Source organism: Taeniopygia guttata, chromosome 1A (assembly GCF_048771995.1).
Source record: "Taeniopygia guttata chromosome 1A, bTaeGut7.mat, whole genome shotgun sequence".
Lineage (NCBI taxonomy): Eukaryota > Metazoa > Chordata > Aves > Passeriformes > Estrildidae > Taeniopygia > Taeniopygia guttata.
In genome coordinates this window covers 56,505,844-56,522,222 of record NC_133025.1, presented here as the reverse complement: position 1 = coordinate 56,522,222, position 16,379 = coordinate 56,505,844, and the positions used below count along the sequence as shown (strand labels likewise).

The following is a 16,379-nucleotide window of genomic DNA, read 5'->3' as shown; positions in this document are numbered from 1 at the left end:
CCTCGAGGCAGATGTGGCTTGGGGTAGTGCTGCCTGAAACATCCTTTCAGTTACATCTTTTTATTTTTAGCAGTGCAAGACAGTTCACTTTATCATTTTAATCAAAGAGTACAGGCTGTGATAAGCAAGGGAACGCTTTCATCTAAGCCATTGATCACTTCATAAAATTGGCAGCATCTTTTCAGCTTCTCAGTCACTTCAGATTCCCCTTCTGACCCCAAAACATATGACATGAAACCAAACAAGTTGTTAACTGTAAAGATTATAAAACTTATTCATATGCTAGGAATATTTAATAGCCTTTTCCTCTTTAAAAGCTGTCAGCCTTTTTTTTTTTTTTTAAGGTGCTGATTCTTGATGGGCTACTGAGGGTCTGCTCTAACAGTAGGATCAACTGTCAAGTGCCACCAGGTGGCCCTGACATGAAGCTGTAGTATCTTCAACTTAATAGAAGGTATTCCCACACACACCCCCAAACGAAAAAATGCTTATGGAAAAGTTCTTCCCCAAAATATGATAAAGATCAAAAAGACTTCAGGAATCTTTTTCCTCCTAGGCTTTTATACCCAGCCCAACAGCCTCATGGAAGAAAGCTCTACTTGAATAACTTTAGATTTGTATGCATGCTTGCTTTTACTAGAGCTTTTAGCATGCATGATGGAGCAATCAGACTTGAAACTCAATAGAAACATCTGATGCCTCACTTGGGCAAAAAGAGATAATTTCCATGTTTGGAATTCTCCTCTTGTAATAAATGAAAACACTAAAATTGAAGGACTGCAGGTTCAAAAGAAAATGTGGAAATAAATTATCTATCAGGAATCTGAGAGCATTAGATAAAGGCAATAACAATCTCACAGAAGCCAGGGGCTTGAGAGAAAGAGCTATTTGAAAGCACACAGTTGCAAACACTGAAATGCTGTGTCAGACACAAACATTTTCCTTTTTTTTCCTCAAGGGATTTCTACAGGAAGGTAGGCAATGATATCCATCAGCTTTGGCACAAAGCTAGGAACCAATATTTTACAAAAGGCAGAATTCCCCTACTATGGTCTTTCCTTAAAATATATTTGAATTTAAGTAATTTAGCAGAGCAAATGAATGCAAAGATTAAAAAAAAATGCCTGCCAGGAATAGTAGATATAGAGATACAAGCTCTGACCCCACTTTTATACAGAAGAGTTCCAAGAACAAAGCACCTTCCCATGACACAGTTATTCTTCAGGCAGGGACAATTTCTGTTCTTCTAATGAAATATCTGTGTGTCTTTTGTTTAATACATTTTCCTGTCCTTTGCTCCCAGGGGAAAAGGAACCATAAAACTTTCCTCTTTTCCTGACCCTCAAGTTACTCTTGATGCTTTTCAAACCAAGGACTTCTGAGGTTTTTAAAATTACCTCTGAAGCAAAATTTACTTTCCTCTAGGATGACTGGACTGCTCCCAATACTCAGTGCTAGCACTCAGTTTTAAAGTTTTGACTAACTAGAGAGAAATAAGGTAGACATCTTTCTCTCCAAATGAGAGAACCTGACTGCTGGAAAAATCTGCCTGCCAAGTGCTCAGTACCTTGCCCTAATCTTTTTAGTCTTCAGCTACAGAGCCTAATGTTGCCTTTTAAATAAGAACTAGAGTTGCATATCCTACTCCCTTCTTTTTGAAAACTCTGCTATATAAGGTGTCTTGGGAAAAAGCTCTAGCAGACAGGAATGCTTCCCCTCAACTTGTAACCTGTGGAGGAGCTATTTAGTAAACATCTGATCCAGGCTTCAATGACTGAGGCATGAACTTGTAGTAACAGACCTGCTCCAGATGGAGAACTGTGCAATGGACTTACCCCTTCCCACCTTGTTTGTTGAGTTTTTGCACACCAGTAATGAAGCGAAACTGACAGTAGTGGGAATAGGAACTGTGTGAAGCCTGGACCATACACAAGACAGTAACCTTAAGACAAAGAATAACTGGGCCTTTGCCACAGCTTTATTACAAGGTGCAAAGGTCCTATTCTAACCTGTGCTTCCAGTTTTAATCTGAAATACTGATCTTACTTCAGAGGAGCCTGTGGGTTAAGGGTTGTCATCAAAGAAAATGAGAAGCATAAAGAGAAAAAAAGACTTAAAAACATGGGCCACTGAAGAGCAGAAGAGATAAAGTACCTTCTTGTGCAGACAGTTGTCAACAAGAAGAATGCACACATTGCCTAGGGGAAGACACAATTCCCAGTATTTCCAGCTGTTAAGACAAACCAGTAATAGCAGTAGTAGCAGTAGTCTCTATATTGAGGTTTTCCTTTTACCTGAACATAAAAGTTCTCTGGTCACCTGTGCTACCTTCACATGCATCTGGCCATTTCAACACACCATAATTGCAGCAGGGGTTTTTCAGGCAAGTATAAAACATGAAGGATAAAAGATCTGAGGGATGCTGCCAGTTCTCTTGCTCAGTGTTTTGAGGAATAACCTGGTGAAATATGCACTTCACCTTCTTCAGTCCAGCAGGACATGACTTAGCAATGGCTCAGGCTCATGCTTTGCATGAACCAGAAGATACTGGTGGTACTGAAGCACATCCCTCTGTGACACAGCCTCCCTCTCTAACAGGAGGTGGCCCACAGACCTGCAGGGCTCATTTTCAGACCATTCCAGCCAGTGGCAAGGTAGGGAAGGTCCTGAGCCCACTGTACCAAGGGAACAGCAATTTTCCCACAAGGTCTTGCCAATCAACCAAGAGGAGAACTGAACTGATCCCACCTTCAAATCCTTGTCTCCTCGAAGAGCCATTTTGCTATACAATCTCTAAAGAGATGCCAGATGCTCAAACTTTACTGAGGAAAAGGCAGAAAATAGGGCTAGAGAGTCTGCATGCATATGTATGGTCAGAAACTGGGGCCCCCGTTTCCCTAATCTCATCAAAACTGAGGCAGACTCCAGAATTCCCAGTAGAATTTCAGAGTAATGACAAATATAGTAACTTAATTCCAGGAGTAAAGAATGCTGTGAATTGTGCATTAGCTTTCAATGCAAGCTGCTTAGAAGAGATTTACCAACCAAATCTGGTTTAGTCAGCTTTAGGTAATGTCCATTTAAAGTAGCCATGGAGGAAGTAGCAAATCTATATTCAAAAAACAGTACTGTGGAAAGTAGCCAGGAAAAAAAATTCCGGCAAGGCTTAACCAGCAACACAGTCTGCAGTCTTAGATGATTTACTTTGGAAAGTGGAAGAGTCTGGATTTTCCAGCGATCTGGTATGTGCTCTTGTGCTCTCACTAGAACTTTCCATGGTTAACCATGTTTAAACATGGCACATTTTGTGCTTTTCAGTGAGTGCATGTCTGGCATCAATGACACAGGTACTCTTGGTTTCTGGCGATCTCAGATGGGCACGGGGGAAGGCTGTGGAGGTTTTGAAGAGGATGAGTTAAGTGATTACCCACTCATCTCTCAGAATGAGAGTTCTGATTTCCTGGTAATGTCACGGCGCTGGGGAGTGATGATCTAGTGCCATCTAGACCCATGACAAGGAGCAACCCAGTCACTACACCCACCACTCTCTTCACCTTCAGAGCTGGGTCATTTCACCAGCTTAGGCAAGGAGCATTTGTCCTTGGCAAAGCTGTGTTGAGTGCTCCTGATTATTTTCTTGCCATTCCCATATTTGGAAATAAACTCCAATACAGCAAGTTTTGTGTTTCCTGCAGGGACTGAGGTGAGGCTTTCTGACTCAGAGATCCTAATTTCTTTTCCAATTTAAAGGAAAACTGCAACTGAGCAAAAAAGTACATTCCAAGTTGGTGCTAGTTTGTTGAGATATAACAAGCCTAACTTCAACCCTCAGGTCCCACAGGTTCTTCAAGCACAACCAAATATCAGCCTCCATGGGTTTTCCAAATTGTTGAAGCAAATGAGGTTCACAGGCATGTCACATATTTCATTCCCCTCACACCACTTTTAAGCTGGTGCCTTCTGTACCTTGCAGTTCCATGGCTTTAATCACTTCAGCCAGATAAACAATATTTTTAGTGATGATGTCACAAACTCAGCTACTACTGATATTCTCGGGATCAAGAGCCATTTAAAAATCTTTATAATTTATGTAATGATAAAGATTCCCTACTTCAGGAGTAGTGAAGATAAATACTGCTAATAATATTATAGTAATGTGCTATTTTATACTCCATGCAATCAACTTCCTTGATTTTTACTGACTTTCCAGCCTACTGGAGCTAGAACTGTGAGGAAAGATCAGGGCACTCTCCCACCAGAAATTTTCCCTTGCTATTTAGGAACATAGCCAGGAAGTACACAGCATGGAAACTGAGTTAGGTTGCTGGTCTGGGAAGCCACAAAGGGCTCTTCTGTTTCTGCTCTACAGCCTTCCTGTCCTGTGCCCCTAAGGAGAATCCAGAAGGTGCCCCTCTGACAGACAGGCTGACAAGAGATTAAGGCAGAAAGAACTCTTTTTTAGAGCTGAAGCCACAATGTTCTGTATTCTGGAGATCAAGGAAGAGACAGCAACAGTAATGACAAGTCAAATCATGCTGAAAGATCCAAAAGCAATTTTCATTGGAGGGATTATTAACAAGATTAATCACAAATAGATGTTAGGCTGCTCCTGATTTGGTTTCAGAACCTGTTTATATACAAGTATGTGATAAACAAATCATAAGCCAAAAAAATGTAATATGATTTCTCAGAACATCTTTTGATGTTAGATACAGGCTGAAAAATAATCTTCACTTATAAATCCATGTCACCGAGTTTATAAAATACAAAATAAGAAGTTTCAGATAAAAATAAGAATCATAAAAGTAGACCAAGTAAATAAACTATTGCCCCATACTTGTTGGTGCCAGTTTTACCACTTATGAGGGGGCAGTTAGCAAACAAACTTTAAAAAAGAGGGAAAATCAGTCTTTTTACTGCTTTTTCATACTCCATAAATAATCAAAATGAGGGAAAAGTAATCAATAAAATCACTACTGAAAGAAAAAGAACCTTTGTAAGAACAAAACCTCATGCCTAGTAATGTCAAATCACAACATTTCTTAAGACTGATCTTAACTGTGATGTCACTGAAAGAAGCAACATTTTTTTGCTATAATATTTCTTTATCGGGGCACTAATAGAGAAACTACAGCAGCTATGTGTCCATCTTTTCCTCTGGAAGGCCATTTTCACATCCTTCATACTGCACCTGTTTTGTAACATGCATGTGAACCCAAAATAGAGAAATCATTAATGACATAAACTAGCATTTATGACATTTTTTTTAGGGAATTTCTACAAATTTTTTTAAATACAGATGATTTTGGGTTTGCAAATCTTATATTAAGTCTGTAGGAAAACATGCATTTAGCTAATAATCAAAATTTACATATTTATGGCCACTGTGCTGAAAAGTACTGCCTCTTGGCACCAAAACAAGCTAAAAATATCTCTTCTATTTATTTATTTGGTTTTTTTGTTCATTTGATTGCTTGTTCTAAGATGCAGATTTCACATTCTTTTGGAAAAAAATTAAGCATGAAGATAGAAAAATTTCATTATTTGCTGTGTAGAACATAAGCTTCCCAGGAATACTGCACAGACCTGGCAGGACACTGTCCTCCAGATATAGAAGGCAATTTGAAGCAACAGTCTTGAGTGTGTTGGTGCTCATCACATCAATTTGGCAAAGCTGGTTCTTAGTGTGGGAATATTGAATTTTAAGCAGCCCAAATGGAAATGCTTCAGAGGCATCCCACTTTAATTCTCTCCTTCAAAGCTCTGTCTTCTTTTTGTCCAACAACTGGAAAAATAAGGGCCCCAAATCACTGGTGGTTTTTTAAAAGTTTGTCCTCAGAAGCATGATGAACGAACTTTTAATGTCAGCAGGGTGAAGTGTTACACCACTCAAAAAAGGAAGGTATTTATTCACTGAAGAACTGTCCACCTTCCTTTTGATTTTTGGGCTATCAATACTAAATTTATTTCTTATATAGACTATACACTATTGACTTGCCTGCAGATGACCTACTTTCCCTTGCCTCAGATAACTAAAAGGATCCACAAATCAACTGAAACCTCTTACTTTACTGTCCATTTCCTTTTTTATTTAACAAACATCTTTTTGTTGACAGTGTTTGATGTGCAGCCAGCAGATTGAAACAGCTCCACCTTCACAGATATAGTCCATTATTAACTTTTTGTATGCCACTGGTTTTTATTTGCTGTCCTTTCTGGAGTGCATATATAGGCAAGGCTGGCTACAGCAATCCACAGTGGATTAAATACTTAAAGTGCATAACTGTCACCACAAACCTTTCCAAATGCAGTGTGCATTTTTATCATCACCCACTTTGAAGTCACTCCTGTATCACAGGAAATTTTCAACATAACTTACTTCCTCGCTGTTGTTAGATGCTAGTTCTTCTAATTATGACAGAGGAGGGAAGGCAGTAGATTGGAATATTTTCAGTTGAAATTAAGATTCTTTAACTGAAACATTTCAACTGTTGAATGAATAAATACATTTAAACACGGTTGCAATAAAAATGAGCCTCTTGAAATTAGTCATAACTAGAAGTTGGCAAGCAGTTTATACTAACAACATACAATTAGCTGCAGGGATTTAACAACAGTCTTTTGCAAGAATTATTATTGAGTCTGTTGTCTTTCTGATTAATGTTATTAACTCTTGCTTACCTGTCTTCACCAATCCAATTCTCCAGATTCTATAATCTGCCCACCTGGAAAAAAAAAAAGTTGGTCCCAAAATTCCAAATTTAGGACCTGAATGTGACATTCACACAGGATTTAAATAATAAAGAGAACATTGTGCTGCTATTTGTCTGATAGAGGACTGCAAGAAAATTTGATGCCACAGTCCAGTTTCTGGCTTCCCACAGGCTCTGAACATGATGAGGCATGAATGCCTGTAGCCTGGTGCCCCCTGCATTCATTCAGGTGCTGAATGTTGGAGCTGCAGCATTCACGGGGTTGGAGACAAAGAGAAATGGAGCTCTGCAAGAAAGAGGAATCTGCCCCACTACCTGTGATCAGCATGAATCTCACAGAAAGGGAATAAAATAAACTTTTCTCCTCTCACTTTCTTATATGGACATCGAGATTCTGATCTTTGTGAGCATAAGTATGCCACTCACCCACTAATACCTTGTGTTCTTATTATGACAAATTTGGTTGGAAATTTAAGGATGACCAGTGGGTAATCAGCAGTGATCTATGAAGAACCAAAGTTTACTCAACTTCTACAGTCAGGTCAGCAATCAATATTTAATTTTATCTCTGCATTTATTTACTCTAGTCATCTCCTCACACACTCATAAAATTAGAAATTGTTCATATTGCTAAAAACATTAATTTGAAATCATCAGGAAAAAAAAAGTGTTTGTTTGGTCTTCTGAAAAATCAACTTTATTACTTGGCAGGTCTCCTTAGCTAAGTGCTTCACCTAATCAATTTCAATATTTGCTTTTTGCCTTATATATAACAAAGCAATAGAGATCATTGATTAAACATGAAAGGGATGTATGGTAGCTCCTAGTGATCTGAATAGACAAAATGGCCTAGGTCCTCTTTTTTTACTGGAAACCACTGAATTGCTTCAGGGTGGCTTTTGTAGCCCTCTGGAAGCAAAAGCCTAAGCCATGTCAAGTGGCCTTACAAAATACTGGAATATGTGCTGCATTCTTTTTTCTCTGTCCTTTCAGTCTGTTTGGACAACAGTGAAAGAGGAAAAAAAATTATCCAGAAATCCACAGAAACCTGAGCTGCTGTAGAAGTGCTTCATTTTGTGTTTACAGAGGAAATAAATGATACTGACTTCTTTCCTGCCTAAGGGGAAGCTGAAGTTAGAAAATGAGAGATCTCTTGAGGGAATCTTGCTCCTTACAACCCATTCCACAGCAAGTAAAATCCCTTTTGGGGATTTTCCTGACACCAAACTCAGCCAATAATTGTTAAAAGGGACTGACAGTGAGAGGCAGCCCTGGGCTGCAGCCAGGACATGCAGACATTCCCAGCCCAGCCAAGGTGCTGCAACACCCAAGGGCCACAAATTCCCTCCTTGGGCTGTGGGGGTAGGGTTGGAACAAGCCCAGCACAGGGATGTCAGCGTGCTGAGCAGCAGGCACACAGAAATTACCTCCCTGTGCTGCCCAGAGCAGAGGCTCTGTGTGCAGCAGGGCAGCTGCTCCCAGGCTCCTGAGCTGTGTACACTCTGCACAGCATCAGCTCTGCTGACGTGTGCCTCTGAGCAGCCTGGCCCCAGCCTCTCCCTGGTTACCAGGAGGTGTTTGAAGGAGCCTAACTTTGTTATCTTCAGTTCCTGTGCATGGAAAGTCTCTGACCATACATTTGAGGACTGCTGCTCTGATCTTGCTGACCTGTTGCCAGGACTGACACAGATCCTACTGCTACTAGAGCAGAAAACAAGTCCATCTGGGAACAGACAACACAGCTGAGGACTTCTCCTCTACACTCTTGGAGGTCTCCATGAGTTCTTTATGGCTATATACTTTCTAAACTTTGTTCTGCACAGCTTCTTTTACTTCCAGCAGGATACTGTCTGCAAAGCTCAGTACAGGCAAAGCAAGATATTCTGAATTTGCTCCACGCTGTATACTTGTCATAGATACATGGCATCAACACAAAGACACTGATACAAAGCATAAACCCATTAATGCTTGAAAAGAATAAATGTTAAAAAGTTCTGTTTATCCTTGCTCGTGAAGTTTGCTCTGAAATTCTTCCAGGTTTGCACTCAATAAGATATTTATTTAAAAGGGACAGGAAGGAAAACAATAGAGGTAAGTGAAAATCCATCAAAAGGCATCATTCATCTGCCAGGTGCAACAGAAAGGAAGCTGAAACAGATAATAACACTGCTGGAACAGAATGCTGTTAACGTTGATGGATGGGAAGAGCTGACAGCTCACAAAGACTGTGAGGGCAAGCTGTTGGGTACAGTGTCAAACTAAATAAATCTATACATCCTTGTTTCACCCAAACACAGCTCTATCACAAATGATACAGTCCAGCACTGTGCCTTGAGCTGATTTTTTCAACTTTGAATGTGAAATAACAGCATATTAAAAAAGGTGTGCCCAGTTTCCTGCAGGAATCACGTGCAGGAGGTGAGGTACCATATCTGAGAAACTTTGATTCCTGTTTGTTTGATCCCCACTATGTTTTTTACACCACTGAGAACACATGTATCAACAGAAATTATATTCAGAAAGCTAATAGGATATAACAGTTGGCACCCTCTTCTTTAGGGATGATGCTAATATGCTAGGAACGTGGAAAATGGAAACTGTTGTAAGGAACAGCCCATGCTTAGGATCTACTGAGAAATCTGGTGAGAGGAAAAGGAAACTAATTTGTGGTGCTGCACAGTGAATATACAAAAAATCTGCCATTGAAAGTGTTGCACTTCATTTATTTTTTACTTGGTGGTTTTGGGTTTTTTTCATTATCATGAAAAATCAACATTTTCAGGTAGCTGTGGGATTAAATGTGAATAAAATAAGCAAGCTTTTAGTTCCACAAACTTATTAGCAAACCTTAGATTTTCTCTTTAGATTATAATGACTGTGACAATGTTGACATAGTTGTCACAGAGCATTTTTTACTTGTGAGCCATAAAACACTGAATAAAGGTAGGAAAAATAAAATGAGCAGTACCTCATACAGAGAGAATCTGAGGAACAGAGAGGCACTGTGATTTCTCAAAGGTAAATGAAAACCAAGTGCTATAATACCTTCTTCAGCATTATATCCACTGACCCATCTGGGACTGTGGGGCTTTCTTTTCCCTTTTAACCTTTCCTTAAAATTTCAGGCTTGCCAGTGAAATCGTATTTGTGGCACCACCTCCAAGAATGCTGCATGACTTCTCCTTAGAGGACAATAACAGCTACAGGAGTCAAACACACAGGAGATGTCAGGTTCTCAGAAGAGTAATTGCACTTCCATTTCCAGGCTGTCCTCAGTTTGATCTCAAACAGAGTGGACAGAGCCATTTTGTGAATGTCTCTGTACCCAAACTCCTCTTCCACAAAGGATTTAAAACAGGGGCTTGAGCTTGGCTGGTCAGTTTGTAACTAGAGGATGATGGGGAGGTGGGGAATTCTGCTGCTAAATTCTGTTATTCCTTTGGCTCATTCTGCATGTTACCTTGAAAGTGCATCCACTGACCCACAGAGGACCACAAATAGCAAATACCAGGCAAGTGAAAAAATACTTCATTTACTCCAAAGGTAACTTCATTTACTCTCCTCACATTCACAAGTGAAATAGTCTTCTATTTGGGAGGTATTTCTGAATACCAAACTTTGGATTATGTACCAACTTTACATACCTCTACACCTCCCTTACTGAATAACTTTAGATTGCTATAAATCTTGGGTTTGAGTACTCTGAATGTAGTAGGAAGAGTGAGGGAATTTTAAACAAAAGTTTGCTGGGCCTTTCTGTAGCTGTCAGACTTGAGAAATGAAATCTGAATCAACGTCAGTGTATTTATACTGCTATCATTTAAAAATAGGTTTATTTTAACACTTGAATTTTACTCATCATGTATAATGCCATAAACTTTTCTGTCCATCATCAGTGATATCTTATAAGATGATGCATAGATATTGAAATTTCTGGCAAATGCTCATGGTCACTCTCTGTTCCACAGTGCAAGACAAACCTGCTGATAATTTAAAGAACGGCAGTGCTGGATCAGAAGAAGGAAGAGCCAGAAGTACCCAGAGCCCTTCTAGTGCTCCATGATCCTAAGGCACTGTAAGCCATCTCCAGGCAATTGTGAGCCATGTCCAGCTGGCCAGGGCTTGAGCAGCAGTCCCACAAACATACAAAGGGATGGTCACAAAGTTACCAATTTCTAATTCCCGTATGGATTTTTGATATATTTATTATGTGCCTTCAAAGCCTGCATCTTCCAGGAATTAACACAGAAAAATACAACCTTCAACATTACAGGCTATAATTAGGAATTCTACTTCCATAAGCTTTAGACCACTTTAAAACTCCACTCCCAAGTTACCAGGAAACCCGGGAGCTCTGGATTTTCAGGCAAGGCAGATTCTCTTCAGAAGGTTCATTTGCTCCCCTAGCCTTCAGTGGCACCTAGTGGAAAAGAAGCAACTCGAAATGAAGAACAGTTGGGAGGGAAAATGCAATCCTTTTTCCAGCTCCATCAAACAACCTTCCTCCAAAGCCTCTAAAGGGATAAGGGTGTGGAGTGGCTATATGAAAAAGAACAAGATATTGGTATGGAGCAGAGCTCCTGGCAACAGGACCTGTTCTCTCGGGAAGGGCTTGTTTTTCAAAACAAGTTCAAAAGTTAGCACATGAAAGTATAAAAAGGGCTTAGTGCAGCATGATGACAAAGCCAGCAACCCTAAAAGAACAGACAGTAAAAAAGGGATGAGAAGGGTGGATCTGACCTGGGGGACAACTGGAATCATGTAACATTTCCTGTTGGAATTACAAACAAGGTATTTAACCATTTTTTACCAGAGACATTGAGTCATCACTATCCATTTACAAGTCATACTGGGCAGTTTAATAAAGACTTTTTTTTTTTTTTGTGACCATGTCCCTGTAATTTACTAATACAGATAAGATTATATCTTGTTCTGGGAGAACACATGTCTTGTTTCTTGGTAGCTCTCTGACACATAATTATATTATTGGAGAGTCTATTTACAAACACTCCTTGTGGCTTCAGCTACTCTTCAGGGATGGGACTTTAAGTTTCTCTGCCCATTCCCTCCCTCACCATTCCCAGCTTTTAGAGTTCCTGATACCTTGTGAAATTGGCACTGCCCACTTATAGTCTATTTTTTCAGATCATCTCTACTTCAAGTAGTACCTGAGGGGAGCAGGCAGGAAAGATGGAGAGAGATTTTTTACAAGAGCATGTAGTGACAGGACAAGGAGAAATGGCTTCAAACTGAAACAGGGCAGGTTTAGATTAGGTAGGAGGAAAAAAGTTTTTAATCTGAGGGTGGTGAGCCACTGGAACAGATTGCCCAGAGGAGTTCTGGATGTATCATCCCTGGGAGTTCGAGACTTGGTTGAATGCAGCTCTGAGCAACCTGATCTGGTAAAAGGTGTCCCTGCCCAGGGCAGGGGAGTTGGAAAAAGATATTATTTAAGGTCCCTTCCAACCCAAACTATTCCATGATTCAATGCTTCTAATTACCTGACTTGAAGAAAAGTCCACAACATTTTTCAGAGTAGCACTTGGACTTGTAGCTTCCATGTCTTCTTCACCATGGGAGAAATCTATCCTGCAAGGCTCATCTAAAAGTTGTCCCCACTGTCACTGCCATGCCACATTCCTTAACTCTATTAGCTATTGTGTCATAGAGTCACCTTTTCAATTTTTCCTCAAAATAGATGTAAAACTTCACCAGTGGCAAAGTGAGTTGGGTACTCAGCTTCCACCAAACTTCTAAATATTAGTGTAGTTCTGCTTCTTCTTTTGCTGGTGGGAAAATCACTCTGTAGCTTCGCTGGGGTTTGAGAAGTCCTCACATGGGTAATGGAAAGGCCTTTGATTCGTGTTTTTCTCCCTTAATAGCCGGAACAGCTCATTCCCTGTATCATACTTTCACTGCCTTTCTGGGAAACACTTGCTATTGTATTTCTATGCTCCCCCTATTCCCATTTTGGTATTTATGCATTCAGTTTTCCTTGATGCTGTCACCCCCAAACAGTTGGAAAATGACAAGCTAAACAGCTCATGAGTGGGTTCCTTGTCCCTTTCTACTTGAGCCACAATACCAAACACTGGATTTGTTCCTGAAGGAACAACACACTGCTCACTTCTGTGCTCACAACTCTTTGGCAGAGTTTTCAAGCAAACAACTCATAGAATGCTAAATACTGCATAGATTTTGAAAAGCTCCATTTCTCTCTGTCCTGTGGTTTTAGTATTTTCCTATTTTTTTTTAAATTCATCTCCAAATACCAAGTGTGATGATTTCAGCATGTGGTGACTTTGCTGGGTAGGTGGTTTCTTTGTTTGTTCTATACATCCTCTCCATTCATATAATTTGGTATGTATTCAGTCCATGATACTGAGGTCAAAGGACAAAAAATCCAGACAGGCAATTTATCAACAGCTGCAGCTCCAACCCATGGAGCTACTGCATTCCCAACAGCACAGGTTTGTCCTGTCTGGGTACAGCTTGTCCTTGTAATGCCAAATATGACACTGCCAGGGTTTGCTTTTAGCATTAATCCTATGGCTTTACTCATGTGAACTGCTTCAGTGGTAACCCACAGTATAATAAAGAAGGGATTAAGACAACCTTCATTATTAGAAAGTTACAGTACCCTAAACCTGATGGAAATAGTGAGTATTGCCCACTGTTTATTAGACAAGTTCAAATATTAGCTTGTTAGGGAGGAAAGAAGTTTGCAAATGTTAGTGTTTAATTGTAGGTCCAACAAAGTGTTTAATAGGTCCATCAAAGACAGGAGTTTATTTCATACTGCAATGGGCCGTGACTGACGCCTTTACCATTCTCCATGTAATGACTTGTATTGGATTTTAAATGAAATGTCCTGAGACCCTAGTTTTCCTAACAAATGGTCCGGCTTCTGCAGTGCCTTAAAATGCATCATATTTTCATGTGACTATCAAATATTGTTTTATATTTTTCTACTGATTAATTTCATTCCTCCAGCACACACACCATTTTCCCTAACTAATATACTCCAATAATCCTAATATACATTTATCTTATCTCTTTCTTCCTTTTCCCTTAAGTGCTAACAATATAATGAAAGTTGCAAACAGATAGGTTTCATATCTGCTGATCTGATTAACTTTAATTTCAAAACAAGGTACTATAATTTCCTTCCCTCTCTTGAGCTGTTCAGTACCCTCTAAAATGTATATTGCTTGTTTACATATCTTTAAAAAACATTTTTATACCTTATAATATTGCTTGGGAAATATAGAGTATATAAAGCACTTAGCAGGGTGAAAGGATATGGCTGCAATGCCATTTAGAATGTTTCTGGGGTAGCAAAGCATTCCATTGTTTGTTTTTCTGTGTTCTTTTTGTAATAACCAAGATCTTTTTCATTCTCTTGTACTTTTGAAGGTCACTAAAGTCATGCTGGAACCAAGTAGTCTAAATTTACTTCCAGAGTAAGTGCTTCCAGAATTTCTTTAATTTAAATCTGACAGAAGACATTTATTCTAGCCATTGCCAGTAAGAAGCAATGTGAAGCAAGATGTATGGAATCTGCAGAGCCCAGCTCTGTACACAAGAAGTCCAGGAGCTTTTATGAAAGGTGAGATCTTCCCAGCATAAACTCTCCCACAGAGGAGATGATCCTGGTACTGCCTACAGAATAGGGAAAACTCACCATTTTCAGCCTTTGTTCAAAGAAAGCTGAAGATAGAAGCACATTTAAATCCATGTAGGGACTATTCAGCCGTGCTAATTTCATCCACTTATTGATTTAAATGTGCTTGGTTTAATGTGCATCTCCTGGGGAACTTTCATTATGTGAGCAGTTTTAGAAACCAGCACAGCAACAACACAGGTGAGAGTGAAAAGAGTTAGCAATGACATCAGGGTGATAAGTAGAAATCTTGTTTGGTGCCTGCCAATGCTCAGGTCAGACTTAGTTACTGCATGAAGCCTTCTTTTCTTTTATAACTTTTTTAAAAATCCAGAGAGGATAAAATTAATTAGGAAAACAGAGCTATTTGGCAGATGAAGGTCCCACCTATCAAAATAATGTGCATCTGTTCAGGATTTATAAACCTAATTTCCCCCAGATTGCTTCAGATTAGTCAACTGCTATTTTTAGATTTTGTGGCTAGCAAAGGGAAAAGTAGAAATATACATCTGGAACACTGCATATGTAGCATTAACTAGAAAAGTTTGTTTTCAAAGAACATTTGTGATGTCTTTTCCAGATTTCACTTCCACCATCTGTAATATCCTCCTTGGTCTTTTCTATCTGCTGAAGAACTGCGTATTCTCCAGGAGTATTACCCTAGCAAGTACTAGTACTCCTCAAACAGTGTGAGTAGTTATCACAGGTGGTTGATCCTCTCTGGAGCCACAATCAGCCAGGGGTTCTATCTATCTTCCAGGGACTTTCAACATTTTACAGGGTGAGCTCTGAGCTGGAGGCTTATAAAAGTCAATGTGACTGCTAATGTCTTTCCTCATTAACAACACAGGGAGTAAAATGAAAGGTATAGCACCACACTGCAGTGAATGCAGCATGTGTTTCCAAATCTGAAGATGAGGGGCAACTTTGAAATTTAAGTAGTCAAAAAAAAAAAAAAAAATCCTTAAAATAGTCCCCAGACACAGCACTTTCGTGCTGAAGCTAATCTTGGTACTGGGGATAGACATGGAAAGTGAGAAACTGGGTTTACCTTTTTTGCACAGAAATTATAGCAGACAGATTGTCCCTGCCAGCATCACAGAAGGTGGGAGCTTGGGGACATGCTGGGAGAGCTGGCACTGGTGATTTCTTCTACGTATTAACCTGGTCCTGCTCCCTCAAACCCTCTCTCTCACAGATCTTGTCTACTCTGGGTAAACGAGCCCCATTTTAGCTCGTGGAAGGTGACATATGCTAATCATTTTTCAGTGCTGTGTGCTCTGGGCACACCCAGATGGTTGTTGGGTCCAACCAAGCTCACAGAGCACCAGGGAAGTGCTCTGGGCTTATTGTGCCCTCAGAGCTCCCAACAGCCCAGAGGAAACACCTGACCAATGAAGGAAAAGCCTGTTATCAAATTTTTTTTGTCGTCCTTGAAGAAATTCTGTAATAGCATCCAGCTATATTGTTGCCATCTAATCATGAAAAGGTGTTAACTGTCAGCTGATAAGGAAAAGGTAACACAAAGGCATTGTAGCAGATCTCTGAAGTGGCTTGGCAGTGGTGAAAGATGCTTCACTCTGTCTGTGGTGAGAGATGTAAATTCAATGCTCACATCAAAGGATGCAGTCATGCACACAGAGAACTAAACAGGCATTGGGCACCTCCTGAGCATTCACATAGTTCATATCATGGGAAATACCAGGGTGGAGAGGAAGGGTGGTTTTAGGGCTGCCTGCAAATGTTTGTATCTAACCTGGAGCTTGTCTGAACCCAAATTCACAGCTGGCTTTGGCCATAAACATAATTGATAGAATCATTATGATTTATAATTATAAACATAATTTATAAAAGCAGTTAAGCATCAAAGTATGCATGAACAAAATTTGCAGCGAGGCTTAATCAGCTCCTTAAAAGTTAGGGATATATTTGAGTGTCTTCCTGTATTGAGACAGATTTAGAAGCCATACATATATTCTCCAGAGCTGGGGTCACAACTCTGT

At 39.8% G+C, this 16,379-nt stretch overlaps 1 protein-coding gene across 2 annotated transcripts in view; it reads right to left on the bottom strand.

Annotated features, from left to right (window-relative positions):
- Positions 1-16,379, bottom strand: part of CHRM2 (cholinergic receptor muscarinic 2) — a 368,137-nt gene that overhangs the window by 302,666 nt on the left and 49,092 nt on the right. The window contains exon 3 of one of the 2 annotated variants that reach the window (XM_072923532.1): positions 6,682-6,725. The exons of the other annotated variant lie outside the window; for it this stretch is intronic. The gene's annotated coding sequence lies outside the window, so the exon portion shown is untranslated. The remainder of the gene's footprint in view (positions 1-6,681; positions 6,726-16,379) is intronic. 2 annotated transcript variants of the gene reach the window in all.